General features: G+C 43.6%; 1 long non-coding RNA gene across 2 annotated transcripts in view; it reads right to left on the reverse strand.

Moving 5' to 3' along the window:
* The window catches only part of LOC143820477 (uncharacterized), a 50,296-nt gene extending 36,803 nt beyond the window's left edge, over window positions 1-13,493 (reverse strand). The window contains exon 1 of one of the 2 annotated variants that reach the window (XR_013225380.1): window positions 13,368-13,493. This is a non-coding gene — a long non-coding RNA (uncharacterized LOC143820477). The remainder of the gene's footprint in view (window positions 1-13,367) is intronic. The other variant, XR_013225370.1, reaches the window with a different exon arrangement.
* Window positions 13,494-15,332: the final 1,839 nt, after the last annotated feature.

Raw genomic sequence — 15,332 nt, forward strand, 5'->3', positions numbered from 1 at the left:
GATCTGTAACTTAATCTATTGTCAACCGAGGCATGATATATGAAAATATGTCTTTGTATGTACAGCAGTACAACAATATTGATATGCAGTAGGGCAAGATAGTGCTCACCCTTTAGTGTGTTCTATAAATTCAGACACTATTTTAAGTAAGGTCTGTATCACTTTTTGCGCCTATTTTGGAGGGCAACCCTATTTACTGAGGAAAGGAGCATTTCCTTTTGCTTGTCTCAAATCTACCGCCAATCAACTTTATTGAGTGCCGCCCCAATTGTAGTATTATGTGAGCAAGGGGGGGGCCCTCTCTGTGTCTACTTTCTCCACCCCATGCATAATTTCATAAACTAGATTTCTTTTGTGGTAAAAGGGATAAGAACGATTTTCCACTTCAGTGGAATGCAGCAACTTCCCTAGTGAAGGCGCAAGTTTATCCCACGATAAACACTCAGATTTCATTTCCAAAATTGTTTTAACCTATTTGATGTGTCTTTTGTTTTCTGACTGCTTTGGGGGAAGGAAAGCACGCTCAAAGATGGCAGGTTATACAACACGTATTGCCTTTGGCTGTTTTCCTGATTTAAAAAAAAAAAAGCTTATTCTCGTAATGAACCATTTGGACGTGAGGCCTCTCCATTTGCTTTAAATTAGGTTTGACTTTAAACATTGAAGTACATCTACTGAAATCAGGGAAATAAGTGCCTTAATGGGAAACAATCCACTCTGACTTAGTGACAGTGACACTTAATATCTAATATTCCTTTGCAAAAAGAACAATACAGCTCAATACGTCCTGGGGTTTTGTTAGTGCAACAGATCTGTCTAAATTTTACCAGTTTTATTGCACTTGAGAACATTGAAGCCCTCTGTGTGATCTGGTTGGAATGGGTTTGTAAGTATATATATCAAAGGGGTTGTTTTACTACACAACGCTGAACACATCGGCCCCAAAATGATTTCGGCAGCATGTTCAGTGTGTTGTGGTAAAACAGCTCATCGGCATGTCTGTACAAACTCATTCCAAACAACTAACTCAGTGGGATTCTATGGCTTTAAGTGCAAAGGCCATGCAGGGTACGTGGCTCAGTGGTAGAGCCTCTACCTAGCATGCAGGAGGTATCTGTTTAAAGCTCCTGCGTCTTCAGTGAAAGGCATCAGGCAGTAGGTAACAAATCTCCACCAGATACAAGTTGCTTCCTATCAGAGCAGACAGAACCGACCGTAACAGATCAGTGGGTTAGAAAGCAGCTTCATGAGACTCACTTTACACAACCTTCTCCTAAGGATCAAGCTCAAGAGAAACCTGCTTTCTGCTTAATGGAGCTGGCTGTATAGAACGCTGATTGATGGGTCGGTGCATTTTGGGGGGGCCACAGTACTACATTCCCCTTTCTTTTAAACAGGATATTAAATCATTATATGGCTCTCATACCTACTAGAGCCCATTCTGCAAACATTGGATAATGCACTTTCGCTGTGCTTTTGTGGCTGGGTTTTCCTGTGCGGAACAGGAAAATCTACTTTGAAAGCACACTATTTGACAAGTGTGGAATGGGCCTAGTGTCTTCCTGTTACCTCTGCTTTCATGGCTTTTAGGACGTTTTCCCAGGGCTGGTTTATCCATGTAGCACATGCTACAGGCCCCACTCTTCTAGGGGCCCCACACGGTGCCTTCCTTTCCATTGAACAGGGCTGTAGCCTCCCACCCCCCTCCTTTTCCCTCTTTAAGGACACTCAGAATGACACCTCGTTCCACTGGAAGGGGGCCTCCACTCCCAGTCTGGCTGCTCCTGCCGCAATTGTAGTCTGCCAGAGCCCCGCAAATCCTTAAACTGGCTCTGGTGCTATGGGCCCTTCAAATCCTTAAACCACTCTTGTCTTTTCCTTCTTTGGGGCTTTAATTTATCCACTGTTCAGGTCACTGGGGATGTCCTTGGGGATGCAAACATGGAAGGAAACTAGGTGTAGCCCATTGGGGAATTAAGTGCCAAGGCTCTTGGTTTGTAGTCTGAGCACACCTTAAGGCAGTAGGAAGGAGCTACGCATTCGAGAGAGTTAAAAACACTGCCCGTAAAGTACGTTGGTTTTCTAGGAAAAGAGGAAGGGGAAAGCAAAAGTACTGACTTCGGGACTCTGTTTCCTCCCTAACTGATGGCTACTCTTTTTGAAGAAAGTCCAACAAAAAAAAAATGCCCCCAAATCCTGATCTTTTTTTAAATGGACATTTTAAATGAATTATCTTGATTGATCTGCCTGTCAAGAAAATTAGATAAATTATTCCTTCAATCTACATTTACCAATTCGTTCAAACAGGTACAGAAAATTATCCTGGCTAAAAATTTAAAGGACTGTGATGTAAATCAACAATGAGATTAGTGTTCCAATCTCTCTCTCTTCAACTACACTGGACAACCCACTGAATAAGCTTAAGTTTCAGCTCCCGTCACATTTTGCTTTAAAATTCTCTCTCTCCTTCATCCCCCCCCGCCCCAAATTTCAGTTCTGTTTAAACGCAAAAGTATATGAATGACGGGCACTGTAGTCCTCTAAAGAGCATTCGTGAGAAGATAGTGAAGTACTTCCAGATCTTGGGCGCCAGTTCTTGGCAAGCTTGCTTTGACAGACAGAGGAGAAAAAAAATAACTTAGGAGGGGGATAAGGATTGCGTTTAAATTCCACCGGTGCACATAAAAGCTGAGCTATTTTAAAAAATGGTTTAATTCTAGAAGATTAACAATGCCTACTCTTAGATATGGTGTATCTAAGGCACAATTCACTCAAATTTAAGCATACCCAAATCCTACTGTTTCCAATTAAAGGGCTGAAGCACAATCACAGACCTCTCACATTAAAATAGGTGAAACAACTCTTGCGTATGTAGTCTAACTGAGACCGTGAGCTTGGAGCCAGGGACTAGGATTGAGCAATGATTCGCCCAGACCCAGAGACTGTGTTCCCATTGGACACTTTTATGGACCAATCTGAGGCACTCGTTAAGGACTAATCATGGTTCTTAGCGGAACACCTCAAATTGTATATAATTTGGTGTTCTGTTTTTACTAGTTGCTCATTTTAAAAGATCGGGTTGTTGGAAATCTGCCTTCATGTCTTACGGAACCCACAATTTAATAACGACTATAAGGGAATCCTTGTCCTCAGTTGGTATCTGCCTTCCATAGCCAGAGAATATTGCCTGTAGACTGGGGCCCATTTCAAACATTCTTTGTATTATGTTTCAGTAGCTGGTTGCTAATGGATTGTGCGAGTGTGTCTGTGTGCACACACGTGTGATTTCAGAGAGACCCATTTTACTAACTCGCTACTGGTAACTGGTTTTAGCACTGTTTCCATACAAAGTTGCTTGCATCCGGTTAGCAAAGGAAGGCTGAGCGGTTTTTGAGGGAAACTACTTTATTTGGTATTCACCTCTTTCTTGTGCTTCTAAACAACTGTGGTGTGTTGTTTAAAATGTCAGTAGTGCTTCCCACAACATCACTTTTCCCCGGCACAATCTTCTTTGGGTTTTTTAATGTCCTAAGTTGAGTGCTATAATGCTAAACCAGTATAGCACTTCAGTGCTACAGCAGTACCACTGAAATGCCTTGTCATTGCTGTATTATTCTGGTGCTATAGCGCACAACTTAGAACATTTTTTTTAATTGAGGAAGATTGTGCCACAAAAGGGCACAGAAGAAAAGGTTTCACTGTTTGAAATGACCATAGCACTTCAGAGACAGCTCACTGATGGAAGGAAATTCGCTATATGAACCCCCCACCCCTGTATCTCTTTACTCAGAACTGGGCCAACAACAGATAATACCCAGTTTACAACAGTAATGTGAAAGGGGCCCAGGAGTCCACAGTCTATTGCTCCAGAGCCAAGAATGGCTCAACACAGAACCAAATATGTCACTGGAAAAAAGAAAATAAATTATTTCAGTTAAGGTATATTGCAGAAGGATGCATGAATGCCCATGATGTCAAGGGAATGACAAGGATTTTTAGGGGACTAAAGGGCTTCTTGTGGATATTTTACTGAAAGAGAAATGACAGAGATAAGCAGTTGCCAGCAATCCAAGTGCAGACTATGTTCAGATTTGTGCCAATGCACAAGTGGAGGTTGTTCAGACATGTATTTTGTAGATACCGTGAGATCTTACAACCACAAGTGGTTGAAGCATAGAAATATTATGGATTATTAGTCAACATGGCAATTATCAGTAACTAGAGGCCAAGCACGTTGCATTCAGCAATACAACAGGCACTAGATTGGGGGCATGGAAGAACTCTGCGGATGGCCTCCCCCTTCCCCCGAGGACCTGGAAAGGCTGCAGGCAGCTGTTAGGGAACTCACCGGCAGGGGCAGCTCTCACATGGCAGGGATCTGCAGCCTCCAAGCCTCAGAGGGAAGTGGAAGGTGGAGGGGGTGGTCGGAGGTGGGGGACAGAAGGCGATTGGCTGGCTGCTGAATAAACAGGCAAGCTGGTTGGAGGAGGAGGCACTCAGGGGCAGGACAGCTGCCCTGAATGGGTGTTAAGTGCTGAGTGGCACTTAAGCCATGAAACACGCTCCTCCTCCAAGGCCTTACCAGAAATATATTATATTGTACAGACTGTACGGATGTTAAATTGTATCTTTTCAGTTATGCCAACTGTCTGTCTTAAGCGGGCTTTCTGTTGATTTCTCACGCCAAATTTTGCTGTAGATTGGCTCTTCAGTTCTAAAAGGTCTAAACATATTAATCACACCATTTTTATACACACATCCCTTTCGAGCTATTTTCCCCCCAAAGGTTAATAACATTTTAACTATACTGTCAAGAGCCACATGGGCTACAATGGAACAAAGACACAATTAATACAGGGTTGCAAAAATCTTTGCCATTCAAAAAGTAATACTGAAATCAAAATCTGAACAAAGCCAACTAATCTTTGATTTGATTGTCGTGTTAGACTCTGGAATTATTAGACAAGATAAAGGCAAAAGATACTTCCTCCTAGCTTCGGGTCTCAATGGACAGCCAAATACAATATGTTCTCAATTCTTCCCACAAGTCATAAGCAAGTTCTTTGACAGCAGGGAATCCCTGAATAACATCTAGTTAGCACTGCTGATGATAAAGAGTAAATTCGGGCCACCATAAAGGCTTGTCGGAACTTGGGGTCCGTTAATGTGTATATTTGTTCTGGTACTTTATGCTGAAAAAGGTAGTCCTAGCATAATAGGAGAACAAACGCATTGGGCACAAAAACATTATACTATTATGGTCCAATTTTAAAATATGGATTATTCTATAAAGCTCATGAGTCGGTGAATTGGCAGTCACATCCATTGGCAAATCAGAGGTTAATAATCAGTATTGTACCTTGCAATTTATTTTAGGCTTTACAGCATTAATCATCCTCTTTTTAAAAAAATTTAAAGCAATTTTAAAACTGGATCAATCTCTTCTAACTTCAGCCAATTTCTCTGCAAGTAAACAATTTTAAAGTATTTTTCAATTCAAGAAAAGCATTAGAAGATGGCTTTCTAAACAATAGATTTAATGTCACGAAACCATTTATTATTTTTTCAAAGATTACCAGTTATGAGATAAATATATGTGTATAGGCCAAGAGCTGATTTGGGAAACAGACAATAATATAAATTTAAAATGTAGGGACTGATGGCTGTATTATTTATAACTTCAGGTCTCCGGTTTTAAAACAGATGTTCAATGAGGAAAGAGTATTAAGGACACGGATATAAACAAAGATTTTAAAAATGTATTTTATTTATTTTAGCTGGATAAAAAAAATCAAAATGAAAGAAAAACCCTGAAACATGTTTACATACGTTTCCTTAATGCTTTGATTTGAGCTCATATGATACTTAGACAGATGTGGGATCAGTCTAAAATCTTGGAATTAAAAATATCCGCCAAGGGTTTTGCTTTGTTTTTTTACCCTTGAAGCTAATAAATCTGCAGCAGGTTAGGTTATATTTAGAGGGAAAGTATGCAAATTTTGTTACATGAAAAGTTCTGTCACAATTATATATTTTTAATCTATAAAAAAAGAGTACTGAGGTATATTTATGCAAATCTCACTCCTTTCTTCATTCTGCTCCAACTGCTACTTTCCCTTGGGTTGCCAATCTCCAGATAGGGCCTGGAGATTTCCCAGCAATAAAATAAATCTCCAGGAGGCAGAGATCAGTTCTCTTGGAGCAACTGACTGTTTTGGAGGGTGGACTCTATGACCTTACACCTGCCCTCCCCAATCATTTCATTGCCCCGGCTCCAACCGCCAATTCTTCAGGAATTTCTCAATCCAGAGTTGGCATCCTACCTTCCCCTCAGGCTCTGGAACACCTAAAACCTCCTAGGCCAACAGCTCCAGGGTTGCTAATAGACCTAAAGAAAGAAGTCCTGTCGCCTTCACAGAGGTTAAAGTTATATTTTTTACCAGGCCTCATTCTGCACAGACTATATAATGTGCTTTCAATGCACTTTCAAAGTAGATTTTCCTGTTCTGCACAGAAAATTCCAGCTGCAAAAGCACACTGAAAGTGCATCCAGTGTGTGCAGACTGGGCCCAGGTAATGTTATTATCTTTCATGCCAAACAAAGTTTCAGCTGCCCATTATCACACATTATGCCACTGATAATGTTACAGGGGAAGGGTATCCTTTCCTGGGAAGGTAGTTATGAATTTCCTGCATTCTACAGGGGGTTGGACTAGATGATCATGGAGTCCCTTCCAACTCTTGGATTCTAGGAGGCTCTGTTAACTTGTGTCTTGCTGGCAAACACAAGCAGATAAGACTTCTGCAGGATTATGTACTTTGAGCATTCTTCTATCCAAATAATTTCAAGACAAGCAAGGCTAAAACATACACTCTTAAGATACATCTCAAGAAACCTGTCTTCGCTGGCCATTAGTCAGGGGAACAGTGTTTGTCCTGCTTACACAGACAACTTCAAGCTTGCCCAGTAGGAAACTGAAGCAGAGTATGCCAAATGGCATTTTACTCCTGGGAATACTCCATATGTCCCTTTTTACCAGGGGGTGTAGCTACCATATTAGCAGATAATGCTGGAACAAGTTTTATCACACCAGGGCTGAACCTGCATGAAGCTTTTATTCAAATCCCAGGTCGATTAAATCCCTGCCGTCTACACTGAATGTGATTTCCATTTTGATTTTGGGCTATTTAAATTTTCCATTTGCAACCAATCTGATTGGGCCATGGTGACCGTACCTTTCCCGCGCGATATCCAGAAGTGGAGAAAACTCAGTATAACTGATCAAGCCTCTATGTAAAGTGTCGATCTGTGTTTTGCCAGAATTAATGTCCTCCCTGCTGAGGTAGAGAAGCAGTCTGTCCCTGACAGGCTGGGCGCCAGTTCTAAAACTTCCTAGTTCCTGGTTGCAAGATTTTCCTCCCAAGATTTATTTTTTAAAGGTTTAAGGTGACTGTGCTCCAGAATCCCAGACTTTGCTCAGCAGAGATTTGCCTCATTCTGTGAGAGGCTGCTGCTGGCTCGCCTTGTCTTGGCTCTCCCCCTTCCCCCCAGTCTTGTGCTCAATTGCAGAAGGGTTTCTGTTTCAAGTGGGGGGGGGGAGGACAAGGCACAAAGACTTGGGCTAAAACTGATCTGAATTCAGCAGGATCGACAGCAGAAAAATAAAGTAAGTCCAGAATAAGCCCACATTAACCTAGATCGATCCCTGAAACATTCTTCAGGCTTTGAGGAACCCCAGAAGTGGCATAATCATAAGAATACGGTTGAGAAACATAGCTGTGTAGATGCCCACCTGGAGCCCCTTCCCAACCCCTCCAGGTCCATCATTGGCTATAGGGGAGGGTCAACATGACGATTTATTGTCCTATTACCCAATTACTGTTGAACAAGTTAAAAAAAATAATCATACCCATTTGGGAAACCCTTACAAGGTCATCAAGAAACCCCAGGGTTTCGCAAAACCCTGGTTAAGAACATGTGACCAAGAGTGATGGGAAGATATTGTGGTGGGGGTGAGGAACAACCCCCAGGTGGGGCCTGGATTTCTTCTGGATTAGAACTGAATACCAAACTACAGAGATAATAATGACTTTGTAGCCCACCATTCCCTACAGGCTCAGGATGGGTAACAATGAAATTAAACAATCAATATATTATAAACATTCATTGTATCATTAATTAGGTTTAAAAATTAGTTAAATAGATTGAAAGGCCTCTCTTCATAGTTGAAAACCTTCTGAGGGGAAGGCTGGTCAACACTTGGGGAAATATCTTCAAATGGTTTCCAGACAGGGATAGATCAGCTCCCCGGAAGAAAATGGCCACGATGGAGGGTGGACTCTATGGTCTTGCACACCACTGGGGTCCCTCCCAAGACACCCCTCCCCCAAACCTTCAGCTATTTCCCAACCCAGAGTTGGTCAACCTATCCATGGCAGACCACATTGGGTGACTTCAGATACCTATTTTTTGGCCTATGTAGTAACAAGTTATCGCTTTCTAAACTAAGGAGGACTGGTTACATCTTATCTGTAATCATGGGAGATACAGGAGAGCCATTTTGAAAACTGTTTCAAGGTTTGGAACTTTTTTCCAGGCCTTTCCACAACACACTAAAAACAGAAGGATAATGACAGGCAAGTCTTCTAACAGAGGGCTGCACATTATTTGCCATCACATTTAATCCACTTTGTGCTTCCTTTCATGCGCTCTGTCATGCCAAAGGGTAGCAACAACCAGGAGCATTTCGAACAGTGGAGGTTTTGTCTCTGGGTTTCACATCAGTCTATTTCAGTTTTACTACTTGAAGGTTTTCTTTTTAACCTTTTGTGGAGGTTGTCACAATTCTGAAAGGTAAGCGCTTAGAAAACAACACAGGCTGTTTCCGTCAGCTTGGGGTCCCGTGCCAGTAGCTAGACTGAAATAAATGCAGCCATCTCTTCTTGCAATAATTGGTTAAGCATGTCTCATTTTCCCCCTGAAAAAATGACACACAAACCAGAATTGGGGGGGGGGGGGTAGAGGGAATGTTGCAGTCTGGTCCAACAGGACAATCAAGCTGTATCTCCCAGCATGTCACGGATCTAAGGCTTCTGTCTTTGCAGAACATAAAAAATGAACCCTACACAGCCAGCCCATCATCACACAGAAGAACAAGGGGACAAGAGGGACATGAGTCCTACAATTTCAGCTGTTGTTTAACATGGGAGGATTTTGACAGGTGCATACTTGACAGAGAACAAGGGTGGTTAAGAACAGCAGACTCTAAGCTAGAGAGTTGGGCAAGAAAAAATATGGTGACTCTATAGCAAGTCACTTGTCACTCTATAGCAAGTCACTCTATAGAGCCTCTTGTGGCACAGAAGAGCCTCTTGTGGCGCAGTGTGGTAAGGCAGCAGACATGCAGTCTGAAAGCTCTGCCCAAGAGGCTGGGAGTTCAATCCCAGCAGCCGGCTCAAAGTTGACTCAGCCTTCCGTCCTTCCGAGGTCGGTAAAATGAGTACCCAGCTTGCTGGGCGGTAAACGGTAATGACTGGGAAAGGGAATGGCAAACCACCCCGTATTGAGTCTGCCATGAAAACGCTAGAGGGCATCACTCCAAGGGTCAGACATGACCCAGTGTTTGCACAGGGGATACCTTTACCTTTATAGCAAGTCACCACCCAGCACATGAGGATCTATCTTGAAAGACCTTTTCAAGACCTCGTCGGATACGAGGTCAACTTTGTACGGTGGGGCTTTCTGTAGTACAGAGCTGTCATGTATTTTCCTGTGTTGAATATCTACCATTCCTCATAAACAGAATTGCTTGGATCACACACAGTTTAGATCACACCCAAACAAGATGCTACAAGTTGGGTCAGTGTTCGACCCGCTTAAGCCTGTTCATTTTATGTTTTGGCCGGGGAAACTGGAGCAGGAGGCTCATGCCCAAATCAAGCCCCAGTCTGCTGGGGAATGTTAGTTCCCTGACATCATGTCTGGCTTTAAAAAATTATGGAGCCAGGCTGGGGTTCCCCTGACCAGACTCCTGGTCGATGTAATGTCTAGCTTGAACCTTTCCATAATTCAGTGACCTTACATTGGACCACAAATAACTGCAAAGGGCCGCCATTGAAAACTGCCCAGAAATGACAAAATGCAATGGCTAGGCTATTGTTGACGACGGGGCACAGAGATATTATTATTGGAACATGCAAGGTCTATCGTCTGCATGATACAAAAGGATATGAAGAATATCCTACAGGGGGCATCGGAGAAGATGTGCAGTTAGCATCGTTAGAATAGGAGCCTCCTGATGTTTTTTTCAAATAATCTCCTCCATTGACTCAACAGGAGACTTCCTGCTTCTCTGGGGACACTTCCTCCCAGCTCGCCTCCAGAACAAACAGAGAGAATGGATGAAGAACAGTCAAGTCAGTTAGACTGTTTAGGACTATCTCGCTTTACAAAGTTATTTCTGTTCTCAATAAAGTTATTTATTCTTTAAGCAGCTGGTGGTGCACCCCTTTGCATATTTAAACTCTATGCTCATCCTTACCTTTACATGGCCTAAGTATTGGGGTGGAGAGGCTAGGGTACTTTAAGGGCCACAGCCTGCTGCACTGCCCAGCCTGAAAGTCAAGCTCCTCCTCCCTAGCTCTGCTCTTTGAGACTCCCACCCTGTAAAGGTAAGGTAGGTGGTGACTTACTTTTAGGAAACCCTCCACTTTCAGGCTCACTTAGTATATTCCTTCTTGTCCTTCAGGCACAAGACCAAATCATTTATTTTATCCAGGGTTGTTGTTTTTGTTTTTTTTGGGGGGGGGTCCATCTTTATTAGATACTTTAAGCGTTAAAAACTGTTTCATGAATACAGTTTTAGGATGCTGGGTGGTGTTTCCTGATAAACAAGTAGAACCACCTTCCACATATAGGAAGTAGCGGGGGTGGGGGGAAGGTGGACAGTCATATTTTTCACTGAAAGCTTCTTACAATTATGAACAAGACTCCCCATCTCCGACAAAAGTAACACCCTGATCCATCTGGAAGAGTCATAAGCCCTGTCACAGTGAATGCATAGACAATCTTGCCTATGCATGTGTGCATCTGTTTGTAAGAACACATCTTCACTTTATGAATGAAACCTGGAATCAGTGCTTCACATGTTCAGTTGTATATGCATTGACCGTAGCAAGAGAATTACTTGGCACATGTGCAAAAAGCTATCTGGTGTACACTGGTTGCACATGCAGTCACTGTAACTTGTGAACAAGGCTTTAAAGAGCAAAGAAAAGAGCATATGAGTCAAGCCATGGTAGGTGATAAGGAAGGTTGACAGGTCCAGGTTGGATATTTGGGGGTGGAGACTGAAAAGGATGGGGTTTGGGGAAGGGAGGGACTTCAATGGGGTATAAAGCCACCTTCTAAAGTGGCCATTTTCTTCAGGTGGCCTGGAGAATAGCTATAATAGCGGGAGATCTTCAGCTGCTTCCTGAAGATCTAGTGATAAGGCAGACTCCACTCCTGGGACAAGTCAACCAAATCCCACAAAGTGCTCACAATAAGCAAGGCCTGCAACCCCCAAGGCCAAGGTACATAATCCCCAGTCCTTCCTATAGGAACAGTTGACTCCTTGGAAAATGTGAAATACTTGTCTATTTGACATGCTAGAAAAGCCAGCAGCCAATGGGAAATAATCTCAGCGCTCCATAGAAAGAACAATACACACCCAAAGAAAGGGGATATCTTTGGTAAGTCCAGTGACTTTACCCCACCCCAAGAAATCAACACAGATGTTTGTGTACATTCCCTCCAATAATTAGTTTCTGTAGCAAAAATAAAGCAGCTAGGAACCAAAAACCCTACAACTGAAAACCCTGGCCAGCATTCAAGTACTCAGCAAAGCAAAATTAAGCACCCGTAATTTTTCTTTGGAGGGGCTAGCAATTTCCATCAATTCCCCCCTCCTGATGGAAACCACAGAGCCCCTGGAAATTTTGATCCGGGGATTAAGCTAACCCTGGGGAAAAGCACAGCAGGGGTCCGTAGTGGGAAGGGGTAATCTGCCAAGATTGCTACCCCCTACTTAAGAAAGACAAATGCCCTTAAATCTTCAGAATGTGGCTGGATTCAGGGCCGCGTTTCCTAATTCCAGATGTATGAAACAGCTGCAGCTTCACATGTATCCTCAGACAAATACCCAATACACACATGCACACACACAATCAAGCTGACATAACACTTTCTCTGCCTACTTTATACACCTGGTACCAGGCAATTGTCTAGGAAAAGGGTGCTCTTATAAGGGGTGCCACCCTCCAGGTAGGACCTGGGAATCCTCTGGAATTGCAGCACATCCCCAGGCTACAGAGATCAATTCTCCTGGAGAAAATGAGTGCTTCGGAGGAATGACGCTGTGGTATTATTGTTGTTGTTGTTATTGTTAGATTTATTACCTGCCACTCCCAGACTAGCTGGCTCGTGATGGGTTACATACAGACATTCTAAACCAGGGGTAGTCAAACTGCGGCCCTCCAGATGTCCATGGACTACAATTCCCAGAAGCCCCTGCCAGCATTCGCTGGCAGGGGCTCCTGGGAATTGTAGTCCATGGACATCTGGAGGGCCGCAGTTTGATTACCCCTGTTCTAAACAATAAAACAATCCCCAATTTAAAAAAAAACATTAAAACCTGTTAAAAATAACAGGAAATACAAAACCGAACAGCGGAAGTAATGATATTCTGTCTAAACAGCCCCCAGTAACAGCAGGGGTGGGTAGGAGAGGGGTTGCACCCCATGGAGGTGCCTGTCCTCCCTAATCCACCCTCCAAAGCTTGTGTGTCCTCCAGGGGAGCTGATTTCGGTAGCCTGGAGTTGAGCTGTAATTCCAGGGGATCTCCAGGTCCCACCTGGAGGGTGGCAGCCCTATGGCAGCCCTACCCCATCCCTGCTAACAGCTGGGGGCAGGGGGGGGGGCTTTGTTTAGATTGCAATCCTATATATAAACATTTGAGGAAATTCTATTGAATTCAATGGCACTTACTTCCATGTGAATACACATCACAGGCTTTCCAGGCCTCATGATGCCTGGAAAAACCTGTCTTCACCCTGATGCATCTTTTATGCTTTTGCATACTACTGTACTATATACTCTGTGGCCAGACCAGGCTGGGCTACCTGCCGTTTACCCTTCAGTTCCAATTTCTCCCAAGACCTTCTCTGGTTCAGCAGTAGGAAAAGGGCAGAGACAGAAGATAACCTAACCCTGACCTGTAGGATTTCCCTCCCCGCCTCTGTAAAGCCCAGTCTCTGGAATATTATCTTCAATTAAAGGTGCCATGAATTAAGAAGCCTTTCACCCTCACCCTGCTTTGGAAACGTACCTCAGTGTGAAGGATAGCCCTGACCTGCATTCTTCAGAGTTCAGGTTTATTTAAACCCTTAGAGTCGTTTGTTTCCATTTAGGGAATATTATAGCCCTGACTGGAAAGGGGTGGGAGGAACGGGGACTGATTTCCCTCAAAAGCTGAGAAGAGAGACACCTAGTGGACAATCATATTGCGCCAAGCTGAAAGAGAAAACGGAGGGAAGGGCTGAAAAACATTCGGGCGCCTAAAGGGGGTGGGTGGGTTTTTTCCCCTTTAAACCACTTCTTGTGGTAAGAACGTCCGGTGTTTTTTTTTTTTTCATCTAGGACAGAATTTTACAATAGTTTGTGTAGTTTAACCACGGGGTAATCCACTCCACAACTTTTTTTAGACAGGAAATTATAGAAGCAGGCTGAGTTAGTTTGGGCTGTGAATTTGAGAAGGAATACACTTTGCAGGTTTAAATTCATGCTGCTCTGCTGGACACATTCCCTAGGGCTGCCAGTACCCACGTGGGACCTGGGACTGCCTGGAATTATAGCTCTTCTCCAGACTGCAGAGATCAGTTCCCCTGGACAAAATGGCTGCCTTGGAGGGTGGGCTCTACCAGATTATAGAATCATAGAATCATAGAGTTGGAAGGGGCCATACAGGCCATCTAGTCCAACCCCCTGCTCAATGCAGGATCAGCCCTAAGCATCATAAAGCATCCAAGAAAAGTGTGTATCCAACCTTTGCTTGAAGACTGCCAATGAGGGGGAGCTCACCACCTCCTTAGGCAGCCTATTCCACTGCTGAACTACTCTGACTGGGAAAAACTTTTTCCTGATATCTAGCCTATATTGTTGTACTTGAAGCTTAAACCCATTACTGCGTGTCCTCTCCTCTGCAGCCAGCAGAAACAGCATCCTGCCCTCCTCCAAGTGACAACCTTTCAAATACTTAAAGAGGGCTATCATGTCCCCTCTAAACCTCCTTTTGTCCAGGCTGAACATTCCCAAGTCCCTCAACCTATCTTCATAGGGCTTGGTCCCTTGGCCCCAGATCATCTTCGTCGCTCTCCTCTGTACCCTTTCAATTTTATCGACGTCCTTCTTGAAGTGAGGCCTCCAGAACTGCACACAGTACTCCAGGTGTGGTCTGACCAGTGCCATATACAATGGGACTATGACATCTTGTGATTTTGATGTGATGCCCCTGTTGATACAGTCCAAAATGGCATTAGCCTTTTTTACCGCTGCATCACACTGCCTGCTCATGTTTAGTTTACAATCCACAAGTACTCCAAGGTCTCGTTCACACACAGTGCTACCTAGAAGCGTATCCCCCATCCAGTAGGCATGCTTTTCATTTTTCTGACCAAGATGCAGAACTTTACACTTATCTTTATTAAATTGCATCTTGTTCTCATTTGCCCATTTTTCCATTGTGTTCAGATCCCGTTGAACTCTGTCTCTATCTTCCGGAGTATTTGCCAGTCCTCCCAATTTGGTGTCATCTGCAAACTTGATGAGTAGTCCCTCCACCCCCTCATCTAGATCATTAATAAATATGTTAAAAAGTACCGGGCCGAGCACCAAGTCCTGAGGTACCCCGCTACTCACCTCTCTCCAATCTGATGAAACACCATTGACAACAACTCTTTGAGTGCGGTTCTCTAACCAATTCCCTATCCACCTAACTATCTGAAAATCCAGATTGCAGTCCTTCAACTTATCCATCAGAACATCATGGGGAACCTTGTCAAAAGATCATTATACTCCATAGTTGTCCCTCCCCACTCCAAACCCTGCCCACTCCTGGTTCCACCCACAAAGTCTCCAGGTATTTCCCAGCTCAGAGATGACAACTCTACCCTTTCCTCAAACCCACCGGGTTACCAAATTCAAGTTGGGAATTTTTTGGAGATTTTGGAGTGGACCTGGGGAGGTATTTTGATCTAGGCCAGAAGGAGGTTCCAGAGGTTTGAATCTGGGGAGG

The sequence above is a fragment of the Paroedura picta genome, chromosome 1, assembly GCF_049243985.1.
Source record: "Paroedura picta isolate Pp20150507F chromosome 1, Ppicta_v3.0, whole genome shotgun sequence".
Classification (NCBI taxonomy): domain Eukaryota; kingdom Metazoa; phylum Chordata; class Lepidosauria; order Squamata; family Gekkonidae; genus Paroedura; species Paroedura picta.